Genomic DNA, 16,748 nt, shown 5'->3' on the forward strand with positions numbered 1-16,748 from the left:
GTGTAGGGTAGAATAGACTTCCAAAAGGAGATGAAAAGAGACGTTAATCATTTTCTTTAAGAGAATCTTTCAGTTCAGCTCAATACTATCAGTGTATGAATGATAAGGCTTTCTATGACACCTTCTTTGGATAAAACATTAGTCTTTTATCTTCTCATGCTCAATCCCTCCAATACTAAGGAATGAGTTTCAGAGTTTCACCAAACTTTCATTAAACTTTTAATTAAGTGTCACCAAGAATAGGCCCTACTCTCTTCAACAATGAGATGAACCAAATCAATTCCATTTGTTCAATGATGAAGAGAACCAACTATATCCAGCGAAAGAACTCTGGAAAATGAGTGTGAAAATTCCTGTTTTCGTCCGCTTGCATTTTTTATTTTCTTCTCAGGTTAATTTTACTTTATTTCTAAGTCCGATTTTTCTTATACAGCAAAATAACTGTATGAACATGTATACATATACTGTATTTAACATATACTTTAACATATTTCATATGTATTAGTCTACCTGCCATCTGGGGGAAGGGGTAAGGTGAAGGAGGGGAAAAGTTGGAAAAGAAGGTTTTGCAAGGATCAATGTTGAAAAATTACCCATGCATATATTTTTAAATAAAAAGCTATTAAAAAAAAAAAAAAAAAAGAACAGGCCCTAACTTGTTTGATCAATTTTTATATACCTTCCACTCCAAGTAAAATAGTCACTGCTGCCAACAGTTTCTCCTGCCCCTGGCACCTTTGGTTCACTTTCTCCTACCTGGATGTTCTCCACTATCCTCTTATTAAAGATTTTCAGTATACTCTTCCCCCAAATACTGCCTTCTCTCCCACCACAATTTCCCATTCCTCTGACCTTTAACACATCTTGTGTCTCTTACTTATCTTATAATTATGTACTGCCTTATGATATGTCTTGTACTGAGCAGGGAAATCAATTGGAAAGAATTTCACTTTTCAAAGTGAGCAATAATTGAGGCTGGATTTAAACTCAGGTTTTCCTTAATCTAGGCCCAAAGTTCTCTTCATTGTGCCATTTTGCTGCATATAGTGATTTTTTTTTAAAATGTTTGCTTTTGGAACTAAAACAACTTGATTACACTGTTTTCTCTCGCCAGTTTTGTGTCATCACATGCAAATGTAATAGGCACATAACTGCTATTATTTGTTGTAAAATTATTAAGCATGGGAAAGTAATGAGAATGTTGACTAAATCATATTTTGCTTAACAGGAAGTTACTACATATATTATACAAATCTACCAGCTGTCAAATTAAACCACACTTAAATATGCTTAAATATGCTTGATGTTAAGACCATACTTAAATTTGACTGATAAATATTTATTCAGTTAAAGACGATTATTTCATTGTTATCTAGGATTCTAGTGAAGAGAATATGTCTACAAGCTAGCTGGATCTTACTTTTCAAAGGGCATAGATCCTCTTCTTGCTTACTTTCCATTATCAAAGAGGCAGACAAGAAAAATGGATTTCATGTCACAAAATGCATTTTATCCCTCTTTTGCCCCTAAAATTCATTCCTCTTTCCTGATATCAATAAATCCACTTCCCCTCTTGTGATCAGAAGTAACTTTTGCCATTAAAAATTTTTTTTTAAAAATATTTTATAAAGAATAAAATATTTCAGAAGTCAACTCCCTAAGTAATTCTTTGTATTAGACTATACAATATTAGACAATTAGACAATACAAAGTACTAGTCTTAACAGTGGTAAAATCTACAAAAACAATCAATATGGCTCATGATTCTGGTACCTTATAAACCTGGAGGTTTACTCCTTTAGGAACAGGAAAAGCTAAGTGAATCAAAATCAAGTAAGAGTTGCTGGCAAAATGCACACTTTGATTATCAGGTAAAAACTCTTGAGTTGTGAATTTTTTACAACAGCTCAGTATTTTTAAGAGTGCCATGGAATTTCAGAGTTGGAAGGAAATTCAAAGATCATATGGTATTCAACTCATATCTTAATCATGAATCAGAAGACAAGCAACCTCCCAGCTTAATGAAGACTTCCTGTAATATGCAATTCACTGTTTTCAAAAGAAGCTATTTTGTTTCTGGACATTCCATTTTTCCTTATATTGAATGACTATCTTATCTCCTTGTAATTTATATCTATTCTACTTGCCCAAAATCAAAGTCTAATCAGCAACCCTTGAAATACCTGAAGCCAGAGCTCTGGTTCCCCTATTCTTTTGACTACTATGAACCATATAATTAGTTAAAGAAGAATGCATCTTGTGAGATAGGGTCCCAAGAAAAAGATTATTAATGAAAGCAATATATTATAATAGAAAGAGGCCGAGATATGTAATCAGTAGGCCTGAGTTCTAATCCAGGTTTGGCTTTTTTTTTTTTAAATAAATCTGAGATTTTGGACGAAACCATCTATATTTTTCCTAATGAAAGGGATAGATAAAGCAGATTGATTTAAAGTTAAAGTGCTGGTCCTATTTCTCCTACTGACACTGCAACACTATACAAAAGTCACTTAATTTTAAGATTTCGCCTACAAAATGAGCTATTTCAAGATGAGGTCTGTTCCAGCTCTGAAAGTATGCAGATATCATCTATAGTATGGTAAAAAGATCAAAAATAAGAAAGAATTGGCTGAAAAAGTTACAAAGAAGTAACAGCCTCTACTTATTCGTGGCACTTCTATGTATAACCACAGAAATTCCCTCCTTGGGAATATCCTTTTTTCCCTCTTCAAGCTCTTTCTATCTGATGGCTGCTGCCTGATCAGCACTTAGCAGAGCCCCTAGCACATTGAGGAAGCTTAATAAATGGTAACTGATTGTTTGGAATGACTTCCATCTCTCTACCTCCCAATTCCTTACTCAGAGATCAGCCACCTATAAGCAAAGGCTCAGAAAAGACAGAATAATGTTATTCTGGAATTGAGATGAAACTTAATTCAGTACTTGTTGAACAAAGACTGTCATCTATATTTGTGAAGTTCAAATAAGATGGAAGAATAAAAAACATGTGGAAAAAGCCTTTGGACTTAGTTTTATTGTTATTATTAAAAAAAAAAAAACAAAAAAAAACTTGGAACTACACTCAGGGGCAGAAACAAAGAAATCTGGGAGAGGTTGGGAGATTGCTCTTCACAATGGGCCAAGAAACAGAGAAATTCTAGTTAGAGGCAACAGATATAAATGAAAAGAGAAGCAAATAATAAAGAAAAGAAATGAACAAGGAGTATGACTAAATAATACCATAGGATCTTTCCTACCCCAGGCTATCAAAACCCCAAGTAGTAAGTATTTTAGAGGGGGAGGAATCCCTAATTCTAGATATTTGCTGAATACCAGTTCCTACTTATGTGGATTTATTTTGGGAGAGAGGCAAAGATCCATTTTTAATTTCAGAAATCCCTAAAAGATAAATTCTGGACCATGATTAGAAAAAGAATGATATTATAATATTTCAGGGGTAGAAAGTATTTTTTATCAGTACAATTGGTTGGTGATAGCAAGGATAACCTTCAATAAATGGGGGTAACCTTTCTACTCTCTTCTATTCCCCCCTCAAATTTTCCAGGTTCTGCCCTAACCCCCTTAATACTCTTCCTCAGGTACCCAGCTCTTTCAGGAAAGCACAGAACCTTCCCTAGCACAAGTGCCCCTGCTGTTAACAGCCAATTTTTACCATTTGTGGCATGATGAAAGACTACCTTAAACATTTTAGAACAAGTTAAAAGCTACATGACTTTTAAAAATATTTTTAGCAATTCTCTTCTTAATAAATTTTTTATAACAAAAGATCTTATATCACAAAGTTTTAAGTTACTTTTCTTATAATGCACTGAAAAAAATTCCCCCAAATCTCCCCATATTAATAATATAATTTCATAAGCACTGATTTTGGCAAAGCATAAAAAAATTAAATCAAAACTTACTCATTTATTGAATACTGGCTGACAAATTCTAATATATAATGGTTCAGGAAGGTACTGTAACAAGATGATATTAACAACAAAGTCACTAAGAACTATCTTTCATCATAGTACCTAGTCATCTAACAATCTTTATTTAAAAGTTCCTTTAGCACAGGATAATGTACAGAGTTCCCATTATTTAGAAAAATGTCTTCCAAGCAGTGACTCTGAGCATCAGTACATTTCAAAGAATACTATAAGCAAAAATGGCTTTCCACATAGGTTTAATTCCTCCCTACCAAGCCAAGACAGGTCTCTTGAGCCTATACCTCCTTGCTGACTCATGTCTTTTCCTACTCATGGGAGTAGCAAACTACTCAAAAACTATGTTTTTCCTTGCAGCTAGGTGGCGTAGTAGATGGGGTACAGGGTCTTTCAAATCTGGTCTCAAACACTTACTAGCTATGTGACCCCATGGGCGAGTCACTTAACTCATCTGTAAAATGAGCCACAGGAAACAGCATACTAACTCTAGTATCTTTGCCAACAAAACCTCAAATGGAGTCACATGAAAACCAGACATGACCGAAAATGACTGAATAACAACAATCTTTTTGAATCTGAGCTCAGGAGAGGGTAGAACCACATTGAATAAGATGATTAGCAGATCCTCTCCTTTGTCGCCAAAAGCCAAGGCATCAATTTTCCCAAGTCTTGTATCTTGTGTTCTTTCTCTGTCACTTAGTTTAGAATCATCAATTGAAACACTATTCTTATCCGTGGACCAGAGGGTACATTCTCCTTTCTTCTACAGGGGTATTGTAGCTAATTTGGGATTTTCCTTTAAATTATAAAGGTTGGGCAATACGGATCTAGGTCTAATCTAACACCAACATTATATGTCAAAGATCATATATAAACAAATAATCACACAAGAAGCTGATTTTTACAAGAACTACATTGTGGGAAGAGAGTTCTTCAGCAATAATGTTTCAACTCAATCATAAAGCAGTGAGAACACATACTTGAATAACTGGTTTTATCAACCATAATGTACACGTTTAACTTCCTTGTAGTTTTTGGACATGTATACATAGTCTAAAAAAGTCCTTGTATCACTTTACCTTCAAAAGCATTACCCAAAGTACAGCTGCTATTTATATATAACATAAAGCAATGTTTCCTCTGATCCGCAAAAGAATAAAGGTGAATGTACCTAAGAGAATTCAACTATAGGGACAAACAAGGCCATTAAAAAAAAAATTACATTATCGTAGAAATCACTTGTCTCAAAGGTAAAGTAAATGAAGATTCTGAGGTCACATTTAAAAGTACAAGTCACAAGAGTGACTTGTGCAGGCAGATAGGTGGCACAGTGGATAGAACACAGGCCCTGAGGTCAGGAGGACCTTGAGTTCAAATTGTTTGAGACATTTAATAATTCCTAGCTGTCTGATCCAAGGCAAGTTACTTAACCCCTATTGCCTCAGCAAAACAACAACAAAAACAAACAAAAAACACAAGAGTGACTTGTGATTGTCTGACTTCCTGTTTAACGTTCTTTCCATGGTACACAAAAAGAGAATCATACACAACTTCACCTCTAGGCCTCAGTTTCCTACTCTGTAAAGTAAGGAACTATGATCTATGGACTATTTCTAGAGATATGAAGTGCAGATATGATCTCCTGAACAGAAACAGAAGTAACAAAAACACAACAAAAGTTATTCTAATAAATGAAACATGCATTAATACTAAGACTAAGGGAAATCAAAGGGTTTTTTTTTTTTTGGTGATGATTGTGTCTTTTTAAAAATTACATATGCAATCTATACATAAGTCACTATTCCAGAATGAATGTTTATTTCACCTCCTTATTCAAAATGCAGAGGATTTCTTTTGTTACCTTAGAAGAGTTATAAAGCACTGGCCAATTAGCAGGACTGACATACCTGTTTGAGGAATAGAGGATTTCAGTCTCCAGGTCTGTCACTCTGTCTCCTTTTCCAAGCACTAGGAATTTCATAAGATTTTTTTTAAGTCACAAATTGCCATTCACATTTAAAAAAACAAAAAACAAAAAACAACAACCCACCTCAAATTCAAAAGGATTTTGCTATGATAAACACTTCATTGTTTAACTAGAGTACATAGAATATAGTTTGATTTCAATTACTAAACAAAGTGGGCAAGAGATACAGACACTTTTTTCATTTACAATAATTGTAGACTAAGACCAAGAGTAGATTTTTGTTGTTGTTAAATTGATAACATGAATAAATTGATTCAATTCTAAAACTGAGTATTACTCCAGCCTGATACTGAGAAAGGAGTGATATAACTTAGAAAGGGACATATATCAAGTGGTGAGAGAGGACAGAAGCAGAGAATAGTATTGCAAAGATTTAACTTGGGCATGGTAGTATCCAAGTATGTAGATCAAATACCTGAGATTGTCATGTAATTGTGTGGGGGTCGTAGGCAAATGCAGGAACATTAGGTAAAAGTCACAAAGAAGCACATTTGGGTTTCAAACAACAAATGAGACCTAAATCACTGGGCTGGCTCAGGAAGTAGGTTCCATTCCCTGGAGGTCTTCAGGTAAAGTCTAGATGACTCCTTATTGGATATTCAGTAGAAAAGTTGCTTGTTCAGACATAGGGGGTTGTGCTAGATAAAGGACCTCTGAAGTTTCCTTAAGCCCTAAGATTTGATGACTTTGTGAATGTAATTTTTTTAGTTAATAGATGAATACTGTAATACTTTGCAAGACTTTTTGTAGGACATCATTTTTCTAACTAAAAGTATTTAGGGCAAAATGAAATAAGAGAATTTGTTCAGACCTTTATTACACCTTTATGTCTTTTTTTGGGGGGGTGGATTACTACCACATTGAATAATTATTTCATATTTTCTTTTCCTTAAGCCTGACAACATGAGATAAGAATCAGCATCTATGTCAGCACCAAGATACAGGAGAGTCATCCTTGTTTTAAGCAGAAATAAAATGGCAAGGTAATGCTTTAGACTTCTTTAGCTCAGTACTCAGTCTGTTTCAATTACATGAAAAAAGTGGCCAGAATCTTCAAAAAGTATTAAGTTCTCTCTTGGTCCCTCACAAGATTAAGTTTTAATTATTTATATGAAGACTATAACAAGTTCTTAAAGTATTTAATAACTCCTTACAAGAATATACAGTGAGCTAATTATCTTCTTTTGATCATCAACTAAATTTAAAAAACAACATATCACCTGATGTTATCAGTTGAAATATCCTGTTTCTGAAGAACTTTGAGGAAGGTTGGAGAAAGAGTAATGTCCACTCTACCCATGTATACTAGAGGTGAAGAGAATCTTCAATTGAGTGATTAGCCTGGAGTCAGAAAGTCCTGAGTTCAAATGCAGCCTCAGATATTTACTAACTGTGTGACTCTGGGCAAGTTACTTAACTTCTGCTTCAGTTGCCCCAGCTGTAAAATGGGGATAATATAACACTATGGATCAAATGAGATAATCTTTGTAAGGCACTTAAAACAAATGTTTGTTCCTTTTCTTATCCTCTAATACCCATGATGACTTCAGAAGACTTAAAATCTTTTTTAGCAAAAATTCTATCTTTGTATTACTTCAGGTATCCTATCCCTACAACCATGAAATAATCCGATACCAGCTAATTCATTCTTCTTATAATATCAGACTCCTCTTTATGTCCTCCAATAAATCCTCCAAAGTGAGTCCAACTAATATACTGGAGGATTTCCTCTACCTTTCTTGAAAAATCCTTTCTATTCAATCTGCAAATTATGTATTGCTAATAAACAGACCACAGGAAACCATATTGCAAAGAAATTCTTTATTTCAACCTAACGATAAATAGTATTACTTCTTTTTGAAGAAATTTTGTTCAGGCATCCAAAGGCCATATACTTCAAGGCATTCATTTCCCCCTCATTCAACTGTCATATCATTTGAATACTGATTATATAAACTATGAGAAAACAAAAAGAGGAAGATATCCAAAATATGTGACTATGATGCTATTCAAGAAAGGGATTAAGCCTGATTTTGCAACCTATATTACTCTAACAGGGAGTATATATAAGGACAAGCAATAGTGCCTGGTCTCCTGCAATTTTTTTCTTTTGCTTCCTAAAGTTCACGACAGCTGTTCTTTAGCAAAATTAAAATTGCTCTGACTAGGAATGTTAGGTAGCAAAAGCAGGTCAAAGCTGTGCTTCTAAATTTTTATTTTAAATATTATGATGGAGGATGGACTGAAATGTTAAGTCAATTTTCTTCAATCTCACCACAATGTCACTCTAAAATTACAAAGTATTACAGAAGTGGGGAAATAATGAGTACAGAGAAGTATGACAATAACTAGTTTAATAAATAAGGAAGCTGAGACTATATAAGACTATGTAGTACTCTAAATAAATTACATTTTCACCCAGTCTCCTACTTAACTAACTTCTTTACATATAAATTCATAGCTCTTATCATATTTTCAGCGTTTTTTCCTAGTTTCCTTCTTTTGGAGACATGATTGACTCTGAAAGAGGCTTTTTCAAAATATATTTAAATTAAAGTCAGGAATTATAACCAATTTTCTTCTCAGTTTATTTCTATTGTCTTGTGAATCCGTGTGGCTCACTAATCGGACTGGCTTCCTTATTTAACAATTTCTTAGAGATATACAATGTGCTAATTACCTTCTTTTACTCATCAATTAAATTTAAAAGACAACATATCATCTAATGTTAAAAGTTGGAATATCTTGTTTCTGGAGAACTTTGAGAAAGATTGGGGAGAATGTACTGTCCATTTTACCATATATATTACAGGTGAAGAGACTTTTCAATTGAGCAATTAATCCAATAATGAATGGGAAATCTCCCTTTGTGGAAGCTTGGTTAAAAATCCCCTTTTAGGGGGAAGCTAGATGGTGCAATGGATAGAGTACTGGCTCTGAAGTCAGGAGGACCCAAGTTCAAATCCAGCCTCAAGACCCTTTTAACACTTACTAGCTGTGTGACTCTGGACAAGTTGCTTAACCCCAATTGCCTTGCCAAAAAAAAAACAAAAAAACCCTTTCAGTTTCTCTAGAAATACTTGTATCATTAACTTTCCCCATCCCTGAAAAAGACATGGACCAATGTAAGGGCAATTTCCTCCTTCCTCTATCCCCTGAACAGAACAGACGGCATCCATTTCCTGAGAAGTAGCCTCTTCCATTCAAAGGGGAGACACTCAAACTGCTATCTACTCAATTTGTATTCTTAATACAGATCTAAAGGAAGAATCCAGGAAATCCTTTACAAGAGTAAAGACTGATCTAGGAAGAAGGGATTAGATATAGAATTACTCAATTCTGGAATGTTAACTCAGGTTAAATTTTAAGATTTTTGTCCTCTTTTTTCAAGATTTCTATAAAAGTTACCAAAACTGTCTTGTGATGTCAGAAGCATGCCTGTTTGGACCTTTCTCTTCCATGCTAGAAATGGTTTGCTTAGAGAATGTTTTTATTAAATAAGTCTTTCTGGCAGACTAGTTTCTAAACACAGACCACTATGTTATTATTAATTTTTTTTTCTGACACCTTCCCTGGGAGGGAACAATCCAATTCTGACATGTAGTACTTCTAATGCACGCATACACTGATATGTTTCCCTCTACTGAAATACAACTCAGAAGACCTGGATACCCTATGCATATCTGAAGGAATAACTGATATTCTTTCCTGGGGCATCTCTGAACATCTTAGTGAAAAAGCAACATCTCTTCCCCATGTTGTTAACAAGGGGGTAAACCATTCATGTATCACTTAGTACTAACTTTACAACAATATATAAATGTTTTATTTGTCCTAAAATCAATGATCTTAACCTGAAACAATTTGTTCTTATCCATCTTTGCACTCCTTATGAGGTCTGTAAAAGAAGCAGTCCCATTCTCCACACACATTTTATACAAAAGGAGCCTCAAAGAGATTAAATGACTCTCCTAATATTAGAAAGCTATTAAATGATGGGAACAGGAATCAAGTCCCAATCTTCTATTTCCAAGTCCAACCATTTCTACACAACTTTACAATATCTCTCTAAACAACCAAGGAGCAAATAACCTTAATATAAGTATTTATATGAATACCATTTCTAAGAAGTCCAGTAAAAAAATTAATCATAGGGAGGAAAGACCACAGTACTGGGAGATGCAGTGAAAGGAGTCAAAAGACAAAAATCCCGCCTCTGACACTTTGCTGTGTGACTTTTTTATGCTACTAAGTGAAAGCACCAAGTTTTGCGACTTCCTCAACGTCATTCTGTAAGTTGGAAAATAACAGAATTCAGAGTCCTAGAGGTGGCAAATCTCCGCCCCCCCTTTTAACCTTTTATATTTGCTCACATCATACCTATTCCCAATGCTGGTCATCAAAAGCTTTCATTTGCCAAACCTTTCAGCCTGCTTCCTAATCTCCAAGATGAGGGCATTAAATGTATGATTTCTAAGTTCCCTTCTATCTCTAAATTTATAATGCTAAAATTTTGCTCCTCTTTCTATTTGTTACCTTGCATATAAATAACCCACTTGACTACACTTCCTCATCAGTAAAATGGAAAAAATACACAAGCCAGCTTCATGTGTTTGTTGTTGTTTAAGAAAATATATGTGAAAGAAATGTGTAAATAAAGCACTACTCAATTAAAATATTTTTGTAAACATCCTTTCAGACCAAAAATTTTATGATTTAATAAAACAGTATTAAGTCACCTCTCCAGTGGGTTAAAGGAAAAAAACTAACTCAAAGTACACAGATTTTTTTTTTTTAAAGATTCTAAATTCCTTGAAGTAGATGGCCAACTAAATATTTTCATGTTTTCTCTAGCTAACTGCTAAAATTTTCAAGGTTATTCATTAATCTCACAAAAAAAAAAAAAAAAAAAAAAAAAAAAAACCGAGATCAAAGAATGCATGCTAGCTTGTTTCTAAAAAGGATGTAGATGTTGAATGATGTAACTATAGTCACCATATGCAACTAACTATAATAACCTGTTAACTGATGCTTGAAGTCATGAATATCTCACAGGGGTACAGCCCAGGGCAAAATCCCAAAATTCACTTTGATCCAAAGAACCCCAAGCTTCCACCAACCTCTATGTTTTTTCCTACCATTTTTGTTGTTCAGTCATTTTCATTAATGTTTGATTCTTCATGGCCCCGTTTGGGGTCTTCATGACCGTCTTCTTGGCAAAGGTACTTAAGTGTTCAGTTTGTAATTTTCTTCTCCAGCTCATTTTACAATTATGGAAACTGAGACAAATAAAGACTGAGTGACTTGCCCGGGATCACACAGCGAATAAGTATCTGAGACTGGATTTTAACTCAGTTCCTTCTAACTAGAAGGCTAACTGCCAACTAGATAGCCCTTTTACAAAAATTTTTATTCTGAGTTAAAGGTCCAATGCCTTCCCCAATTCTGACTAAAATTTCAGTAATCCATCCCATAATTAACAGGAAAAAGACCAAAAAGCATTTTGTTAGGGGAAAAAAGGTTAAAATATACATTTGGCTACCCTCAAAGAATATGCATTTCTAAAATGAGAAGCTAGGTGCCACAGTGGAGTCACTGGCTCTAGAGTCAGGAAGTCTTCAAATTCAACCAGACACTTAGCTATATGACCCTAGGCAAGTCACTTAATCCCATTTGTTTCAGTTTCTTCATCTGTAAAATGAGTTGGAAAAGGAAGTAGTAAACCACTTCAATATCTTCGTGAAAAAACCTCAACTGAGATCACAAAAAATCAGACTCTAGTAAACAAATTTACAACAATGACTTAAAAAAAAGAAAAATAGACATATGTGTATACACTGAAAAATATCTTTTTTTGGTATGATTATATCACATCAGATTAACATCTCCTCCTCCATTAAAATTTACCCTTAACTTAATCTTATCTGGGATGTAGCAAACGGACCTGGATGGAGGTCTTCTAGTCTCTCTAGCTGGTAGCCCAGACTCACAAAAAATAAATATGCAAAACTAAATAAAATTGTAGTGACTTTAAAAAAACCTATCCCATCTCTTTTCATCCTTGACACTTTACTATCAACTTAACCACAATATCTTATATTCAAGTTTTGTACAAGCTATATCTGGAAAAGGAGGGAATTATTATTGTGCTATTGAGGTTAACTCAGTACAAGAACACCACCACTTCATCTCCAGCTTTGTTATAGGACCAGGCAAATATCCTCTTAGAATTGGACCGGCCTCTAAATGTTAAAGAGGCTTAGAAGGGGCTCTAAGAGAACTTTCAGAGAGAACCTTCACAAACTCATGTTTTAAATATTTAAAATAAGAATTCACAAAGTGATTCTCATAGAAATATGCCTTTTAATAGGTTTTCTTACATTCCTTTGGACACATCCATTTTTTTTCCTAGATGTGATTAGAGAATGCCTAACATTTCACCAAAATCTTCTTGGATTCCACTATGATCAGCCAAAGTAGACTTCTTGATATTCCTCACCCAACAGGTTCCATCTCCTACTCTGGTTTCTCCTTCATCTCTGCCTCTTAGCACTCTAGTTTGATTCAGATTTCTGCTCAAATTTGACATCTTACACACTCCTTGAGCTGCCAATTCTTCCCTAGTTCTCATTACCTATTATATTTGTTTATATATGTATATTTTAAATGTTATAAAGTCTATAGAATGCCAGATATTTCATTTTTATCTTTGAACAAGTTCTGAAGCTGAGATCTGGTACATACTTTAGATCCTTAATAAATGCTTTCTGCTTAGTTTTTAAAAATCCCATTTGTAAGAAGGGATTTGTCAAATAAACACTAATATTGTCTTTATTATCATAGAACATATATTTATTTTTGCTGAGGCAATTGGGGTTAAGTGACTTGCCTAGGGTCACATATCTGGGCAGTGTTAAATGTCTGAGGTCACATTTGAACTCAGGTCCTCCTGACTTCAGGGTTGGTGCTCTATCCACTCCACCCCCTAGCTGCCCCACTATAGAATCTTTATGTTAATTTGTTATGACCTTTGTCACTGTCTCTTTATATACTGTTTAGACTATGTTAGTTCTTATAAAAAAGCAAGATTCAGAATACATCAGCACCACAATTAGTTGACATACTGTAAGAGGGAGGGGCTGCAGAAGATGCAAGCAGAAAAATAAACACCTAACAAACACACACACACAAAAATAATCTCCCAAAATTTCAAGTTTCTTTTGTCTAAGACATTAGAACCACCTTAACCACCTTTCAAGTTATCACTATATGTCAATGGATTACTTATTTACATTTCCTAAAAATTACTTATTTGTATCTAAGACTACTATGTAATGTTTCTGGGAGAAGTCACAATTAATTTCAGTGAAGTAAAGAAGCCAAGAAGGAAGCACTATTTCAGAATGATGAATAAGCCTGTTAAAAAAATAAAAGAGTGGCTAAAGAAACTAATGAAGCTGCAGAAGATAGGAAGAGTTTAAGTGGGAGTGAAAGATTTAGTGTAAAGTTAAGATCTTTCAAATTAACATTCCAAGCTTTTATGTTGAAAATGCTTTACTTCCAAACTTATATCAGTGCCATTCATCCAAAAAAAAAAAAAAAAAAAATTTGAGGCCTTAGGTGAATTGTCCAGATAGTGTCGGATATGGAATTTTAACTCAGATCCTCCTGACTTCAGGGGATCAGTGCTCTATCCACTGCACTACCTAGCAGCCCTCACACAGATTTTTTTTTACTATGTACCAGTCAACTTAATAAATAAACTCTGGAATAGAAAGAAAAGGACACTGTCCCTCTCATCAAGGAACTAATATTTTAATGACAAGACAACTTAATAAAAAAAAACTATGGATATATACAAGATATACACAGGAGAAAGAGGAAGTAATCTGTAAGGGAAAAGGAAGGAAAGCACACTGGGACACTTTACCTATATAGAAGAGAGTGGGATTTGAGATGAATCAAGGGAACTAGAAGGTAGAGCTGATGAGGGAAAACATTTCAAGAAAGAGCCATCAGCCAGTGAAAGGAAAGGAAATTCCAGTAGCTGGACAGTAGGGTTTGTAGAGTGGAATCAAATAAAAGGAGACTGAAAAATCAGAAAGAATCAAGTTGCAAAAAAAGACTATAATCCCCTCCCCACCCTCATTCCCCAAAAGAATCTTCATATTTGTTCCCAGACAAAAGATACCCTCTGGAGTTTGCTGAGATAATGAGAGAAGGGGTGGAGAAAGGACATGGTCAGACCAAACTTGTGGAAAATCTCCTAGGTAGCTGATTGGAGAATAGTAGATGGAGGGAACTTAGCTTGAGGCAAAGACCAGTTAGAAAGCTATTAAGCAGTCCAGTTGAGAAGTAACCAGGTACTAAGGGTGGTGGCTTTGTTAAATGTAGAGAAGGGGACAAATACAAGAAAAAGCCTTGAAGGTAGTAGAAAGGATAAAACTGACAACGAATTGGTTTGTGAAGACTGGGAGGATGACATGGAGGTTTTGAACCTGGTGATGGAAGGATATTGGTACCCTCACAACAATAAAAGGAAAAGGGTAAGGGAGAGAAAATATCGAGTTCTATTTTTGAAGTATTGAGTTTAAGTATACAAGTCTATAAATTACTTCACATATATCTCTTTGCCAGAATCCTACTTTTCTACTACAATGGGAACACACTGCCCGCCAGGCAACAGCCGTCCAACTCCACCCAGATTCACTCCTCGAAGAGAGGGAAGAGACATCCATCTCATACCTTTCCCATCTAATAGGAGCTTAGTAAATGGTCGTTTAATGCAACTGAATCCATCCCTCCATTCTCCCTTGCTTTCACTTCCAACCCACCTTTATGGGTCTTTGTATCTTCCATTATAAAAAAGCTCCTTATGCAGGTGGTCGGTTCATTCTTTGTGCTAGCATCTCCTCCTATCTCTCACACTTACCACGCCCAGAGAGAGCACAGTACCTGACATACAATAAGCACTTAAAGAACATCTGCTGACTATCCGATCTTTGCATCTAAGTCTAGTTTCTCTGTCGACTTAACTCAGTAGCTGGTACATAAGAGATTCTAAACAATGACTCGGATTGATTGATGGCTCCATCTCTCCAGCTCGTTCTGCAGGGCCCGCACCGTGACGAGTTTTTTAATAGTAGGCATTTAATAAATACTTGCTGATTGATTTCTCTACCTCTTCAGCTAAGGCTACTTGGCTGTAGTAGGTACTAAACAATTATTGATTGATCATTCCATCTCTCCATCTAAGTCTAGTCCTCCAAGGGCGCTCTCCGAGCCCATCACATAGTAATCACTTAATAACTTATTTACTGATCGAGTCCTCCCTCTCTCCAGCTCCCTCAACTACTTAGCCCACTGCCTGGCATATAGTAAGCGTTCAATACCTGCAGGATAGATTCCACCCCCTTTCATTTGGTCCCTCTCCAGTCTTTTTTTGCGACTCCTGGTGCTCCCTCCATCCTCACTTGGTGGCTTCTCGTTTTCCCTCTAAACCTCGTCCACATTGTCGCTTTCGACTAGGCTGCCTACGTTCGGGCTGCAGGTGGGAGGCTCTCGTGGGCACCGGCCGGGCCGCTCCCAGCTCCTCCCGGGGCCAGTCTGACCCCGGCGCCCCTTCTCGCACCCGCAGCTCCCCGGGGCCTAGTCAAGGGCACTGGCCACCCTCTCCCTCGCCCCGTCGACAGCACGGGCCAGGTTAGATACCCTACGACCCTCCCTAGCCCTGGCTGACTCTCTAACACCGCCCGAGGAACTCACCCAGGAGCGACCGGAGACTCGAGCCGGACGCTACAAGACACGAAGAGAAAAGTGAGCGGGGGCTCCCCCTCCACCAGCACCTTTATAGCTTGCCTGCTTGTCCCAACTCCCTCATAACTAAGAGTCGGTAGAAAGGCGGAGCGGCGGCCCCAGCCTCCAATCGCAGCCCGCTCAGCCGTCTGGCGGCTCCCGCCTCCCCTGCCCCTTCTCGCCAATCAGAGAGAACGGGAGGGGGTGTGGTCTCACGCGGGCTTCCCCTTACGGCAGGTCCAGGCGGGGGTAGGATAGGGCAGCAGAGGAAATGGGGTGAGGGAGTGACGTTGTGTGGCCCGAGAGCAGGCCGCCCAATGATAAGCGGCGAGAGGCTGCGAGAACCAACGGGAGCTGAGAGAGAGCGCCTTCCGGCCAATGGGAGGGCGGCGCGAGGCTTTGGAGGCCAATGGCGACTATGCGTCCCACCGCTGGGGAGAGATAGTGAGGGTGGAGGGGGCGGTCCTGTCCCCGCCAGGGAGTCAGGCAGGTTGCCTGGCAACCGGAGCTAGCTTCGCCCTCTTGATTGATGAAACTTTGGCTGCTTTGAATGAAACCTCTAGATTGTCGGTTACCCAGAGCTGGATAAGAATGGCCCTAGCACCTGCCGCCACAATTCTTTTCTGCGTATTGCTATTTCTCTAATCCAGACCTCTCTTCGGAGGGTTTCTTGTATATAAAAAGGGATAAGTGGCAGCTTTTGGGCGCCGTGATTCAATGTTGGGGTAAGTTCCTGAGTCCCCTTGTTAAAGCAGAGATGGGTCCAGAGCTTCTGCATTGAGAGGATCTGACAACTCAAAGATTTCCAGATCAGGGGATGCTTCATTCCAAACATATTTCTATGAAAAAAACACAGGGACTTGGCCAAGTGAGTTGAAGTTGGAAAAACTTGAAGGGTTTGGTAGCTTGAATCCCTCTTGAATCCAAACATAGAGGCTGGTTTTTAGGTTAAAACGACAGGGAGATTGTGAAGTTATCGGGGTTCTTGTCTCTGAACACTTTTGCTGTCTCTCAAAGTT

The 16,748-nt window shown here is 36.9% G+C and overlaps 1 protein-coding gene across 2 annotated transcripts in view; it reads right to left on the minus strand.

Moving 5' to 3' along the window:
• The window catches only part of HMGCS1 (3-hydroxy-3-methylglutaryl-CoA synthase 1), a 28,519-nt gene extending 12,693 nt beyond the window's left edge, over positions 1-15,826 (minus strand). The window contains exons 1-2 of one of the 2 annotated variants that reach the window (XM_051990480.1): positions 15,700-15,826; positions 5,855-5,915 (exon numbers count right to left, since the gene is read on the minus strand). The gene's annotated coding sequence lies outside the window, so the exon portion shown is untranslated. The remainder of the gene's footprint in view (positions 1-5,854; positions 5,916-15,699) is intronic. The other variant, XM_051990485.1, reaches the window with a different exon arrangement.
• Positions 15,827-16,748: the final 922 nt, after the last annotated feature.

Source organism: Antechinus flavipes, chromosome 1, assembly GCF_016432865.1.
Source record: "Antechinus flavipes isolate AdamAnt ecotype Samford, QLD, Australia chromosome 1, AdamAnt_v2, whole genome shotgun sequence".
Taxonomy (NCBI): domain Eukaryota; kingdom Metazoa; phylum Chordata; class Mammalia; order Dasyuromorphia; family Dasyuridae; genus Antechinus; species Antechinus flavipes.